Source organism: Oncorhynchus nerka, linkage group LG15 (assembly GCF_034236695.1).
Source record: "Oncorhynchus nerka isolate Pitt River linkage group LG15, Oner_Uvic_2.0, whole genome shotgun sequence".
NCBI lineage: Eukaryota > Metazoa > Chordata > Actinopteri > Salmoniformes > Salmonidae > Oncorhynchus > Oncorhynchus nerka.
The window spans coordinates 42,501-47,500 of record NC_088410.1 but is presented as its reverse complement, the minus strand read 5'-3'; the positions used below and the strand labels follow the sequence as shown (position 1 = coordinate 47,500).

Genomic DNA, 5,000 nt, shown 5'->3' with positions numbered 1-5,000 from the left:
TAACCTTAATACCTAACCTTAACCATTCAGTTAATACCTGACCTTAACCAGTCAGTTAATACCGAACCGTAATACCTAACCTTAACCATTCAGTTAATACCTAACCTTAATACCTAACCTTAACCATTCAGTTAATACCTAACCTTAACCATTCAGTTAATACCTAACCTTAACCAGTCAGTTAATACCTAACCTTAATACCTAACCTTAACCAGTCAGTTAATACCTAACCTTAATACCTAACCTTAACCATTCAGTGAATACCTAACCTTGATACCTAACCTTAACCATTCAGTTAATACCTAACCTTAATACCTAACCTTAACCATTCAGTTAATACCTAACCTTAACCATTCAGTTAATACCTAACCTTAATACCTAACCTTAACCAGTCAGTTAATACCTAACCTTAATACCTAACCTTAACCATTCAGTGAATACCTAACCTTGATACCTAACCTTAACCATTCAGTTAATACCTAACCTTAACCATTCAGTTAATACCTAACTTTAACCATTCAGTCAATAACTAGCCTTAACCATTCAGTTAATACCCAACCTTAACCATTCAGTTAATACCTAACCTTAACCATTCAGTTATTACCTAACCTTAATACCTAACCTTAACCATTCAGTGAATACCTAACCTTGATACCTAACCTTAACCATTCAGTTAATACCTAACCTTAATACCTAACCTTAACCATTCAGTTAATACCTAACCTTAACCATTCAGTTAATGCCTAACCTTAACCATTCAGTGAATACCTAACCTTAATACCTAACCTTAACCATTCAGTTAATACCTAACCTTAATACCTAACCTTAACCATTCAGTTAATACCTAACCTTAACCATTCAGTTAATACCTAACCTTAACCATTCAGTTAATACCTGACCTTAACCATTCAGTTAATACCTAACCTTAACCAGTCAGTTAATACCTAACCTTAATACCTAACCTTAACCATTCAGTTAATACCTAACCTTAACCATTCAGTTAATACTTAACCTTAACCATTCAGTTAATACCTAAAATGTAAATGTAAATGTTAATACCTAACCGTAACCATTCAGTTAATACCTAACCTTAATACCTAACCTTAACCATTCAGTTAATACCTAACCTTAACCATTCAGTTAATACTAACCTTAACCAATCAGTTAATACCTAACCTTAACCATTCAGTTAATTCCTAACCTTAATATTCTAACCTTAACCATTCAGTTAATACCTAACCTTAACCATTCAGTTAATACCTGACCTTAACCATTCAGTTAATACCTAACCTTAACCAGTCAGTTAATACCTAACCAACCATAATACTAACCAGTCAGTTAATACCTAACCTTAACCATTCAGTTAATACCTAACCTTAATTCACCTAACCTTAACCATTCAGTTAATACCTAACCTTAACCATTCAGTTAACCTAACCAGTTAATACCTAACCTTAACCATTCAATACCTTAACCCCAGTCAGTTAAATACCTAACCTTAACCATTCAGTTAATACCTAACCTTAATACCACCATTCAATACCTAACCGTAATACCTAACCTTAATTCCTAACCTTAACCATTCAGTTAAGTTAATACCTAACCATTAAATACCTAAACCTTAACCAGTCAGTTAATACCTAATACCTAACCTTAACCATTCAGTTAATACCTAACCTTAACCAGTCAGTTAATACCTAACCTTAACCATTCAGTTAATACCTAACCTTAACCAGTTAATACCTAACCTTAACCATTCAGTTAATACCTAACCTTAACCATTCAGTTAATACCTAACCTTAACCATTCAGTTAATACCTAACCTTAATACCTAACCTTAACCATTCAGTTAATACCTAACCTTAACCATTCAGTTAATACCTAACCTTAACCATTCAGTTAATACCTAACCCTTAACCAGTCAGTTAATACCTAACCTTAATACCTAACCTTAACCATTCAGTTAATACCTAACCTTAACCATTCAGTTAATACCTAACCTTAACCATTCAGTTAATACCTAACCTTAATACCTAACCTTAACCATTCAGTTAATACCTAACCTTAACCATTCAGTTAATACCTAACCTTAACCATGCCAATACCTAACCTTAATACCTAACCTTAACCATTCAGTTAATACCTAACCTTAATACCTAACCTTAACCATTCAGTTAATACCTAACCTTAACCATTCAGTTAATACCTAACCTAACCATTCAGTTAATACCTAACCTTAATACCTAACCAGTCAACCATTCAGTTAATACCTAACCTTAACCATTCAGTTAATACCTAACCTCAGTTAATACCTAACCAACCAGTTCAGTTAATACCTAACCTTAACCATTCAGTTAATACCTAACCTTAACCATTCAGTTAATACCTAACCTTAACCATTCAGTTAATACCTAACCATTCAGTTAATACCTAACCTTAACCATTCAGTTAATACCTAACCTTAACCATCAGTTAATACCTAACCATTAATACCTAACCTTAACCATTCAGTTAATACCTTAACCATTCAGTTAATACCTAACCTTAATACCTAACCTTAACCATTCAGTTAATACCTAACTAACCTTAACCATTCAGTTAATACCTAACCAGTCAGTTAACCTAACCTTAATACCTAACCTTAACCATTCAGTTAATACCTAACCTTCAGTTAATTCAGTTAATACCTAACCTTAACCATTCAACCTTAACCATTCAGTTATACCTAACCTTAATACCTAACCTTAACCATTCAGTTAATACCTAAATACCTAACCTTAACCATTCAGTTAATACCTAACCTTAACCATTCAAATACCTAACCTTAACCAGTCAGTTAATACCTAACCTTAATACCAACCTCCATTCAGTTAATACCTAACCTTAACCATTCAGTTAATACCTAACCTTAACCATTCAGTTAACCAACCATTCAGTTAATACCTAACCTTAATACCTAACCTTAACCATTCAGTTAATACCTAACCTTAACCAGTCAGTTAATACCTAACCTTAATACCTAACCTTAACCATTCAGTTAATACCTAACCTTAACCATTCAGTTAATACTAACCTTAACCATTCAGTTAATACCTAACCTTAACCATGCAGTTAATACCTAACCTTAATACCTAACCTTAACCATTCAGTTAATACAACCTTAACCATTCAGTTAATACTTAACCTTAACCATTCAGTTAATACCTAACCTTAACCATTCAGTTAATACCTAACCTTAATACCTAACTAACCAGTTAACCATTCCATTAATACCTAACCTTAACCATTCAGTTAATACCTAACCTTAACCAGTCAGTTAATACCTAACCTTAATACCTAACCTAACCATTCAGTTAATACCTAACCTTAACCATTCAGTTAATACTTAACCTTAACCATTCAGTTAATACCTAACCTTAACCATTCAGTTAATACCTAACCTTAATACCTAACCTTAACCATTCAGTTAATACCTAACCTTAACCATTCAGTTAATACCTAACCTTAATACCTAACCTTAACCATGCAGTTAATACCTAACCTTAATACCTAACCTTAACCATTCAGTTAATACCTAACCTTAATACCTAACCTTAACCATTCCAGTTAATACCTAACCTTAACCATTCAGTTAATACCTAACCTTAACCATTCAGTTAATACTTAACCTTAACCATTCAGTTAATACCTAACCTTAACCATTCAGTTAATACCTAACCTTAATACCTAACCTTAACCATTCAGTTAATACTTAACCTTAACCATTCAGTTAATACCTAACCTTAACCAGTCAGTTAATACCCTAACCTTCAGTTATACCTAACCTTAACCATTCAGTTAATACTACCTAACCTTAACCATTCAGTTAATACCTAACCTTAACCATTCAGTTAATACCTAACCTTAATACCTAACCTTAACCATTCAGTTAATACCTAACCTTAACCATGCAGTTAATACCTAACCTTAACCATGCAGTTAATACCTAACCTTAATACCTAACCTTAACCATTAATACAGTTAATACCTAACCTTAACCATTCAGTTAATACCTAACCTTAACCATTCAGTTAATACCTAACCTTAACCATTCAGTTAATACCTAACCTTAACCATTCAGTTAATACCTAACCTTAACCATTCAGTTAATACCTAACCTTAACCATTCAGTTAATACCTAACCTTAACCATTCAGTTAATACCTAACCTTAATACCTAACCCAACCATTCAGTTAATACCTAACCATTCAGTTAATACCTAACCTTAACCATGCAGTTAATACCTAACCTTAATACCTAACCTTAACCATTCAGTTAATACCTAACCTTAACCATTCAGTTAATACCTTAACCATTAGTTACCATTCAGTTAATACCTAACCTTAACCATTCAGTTAATACCTAACCTTAATACCTAACCTTAACCATTCAGTTAATACCTAACCTTAACCATGCAGTTAATACCTAACCTTAATACCTAACCTTAACCATGCAGTTAATACCTAACCTTAATACCTAACCTAACCATGCAGTTAATACCTAACCGTAATACCTAACCTTAACCATTCAGTTAATACCTAACCTTAACCATTCAGTTAATACCTAACCTTAACCATTCAGTTAATACTTAACCTTAACCATTCAGTTAATACCTAACCTTAACCATTCAGTTAATACCTAACCTTAATACCTAACCTTAACCATTCAGTTAATACCTAACCTTAATACCTAACCTTAACCAGTCAGTTAATACCTAACCTTAATACCTAACCTTAATACCTAACCTTAATACCTAACCTTAATACCTAACCTTAATACCTAACCTTAATACCTAACCTTAACCATGCAGAGTTATAAAACACTAAACACTCAAATTAGTATGCTGGTAGCATATAAACACAAGAATATAAACACACTCACACACACACACATAAACACAAGAATATAAACACACTCACACACACATATAAACACACTCATACACACACACACATAAACAC

At 32.7% G+C, this 5,000-nt stretch overlaps 1 protein-coding gene across 1 annotated transcript in view; it reads left to right on the top strand.

Annotated features, from left to right (window-relative positions):
- The window catches only part of LOC135560291 (regulator of G-protein signaling 11-like), a gene marked incomplete at its 3' end in the record, with an annotated part of 78,265 nt that overhangs the window by 57,445 nt on the left and 15,820 nt on the right, over window positions 1–5,000 (top strand). The gene's annotated exons all lie outside the window — the stretch shown is intronic.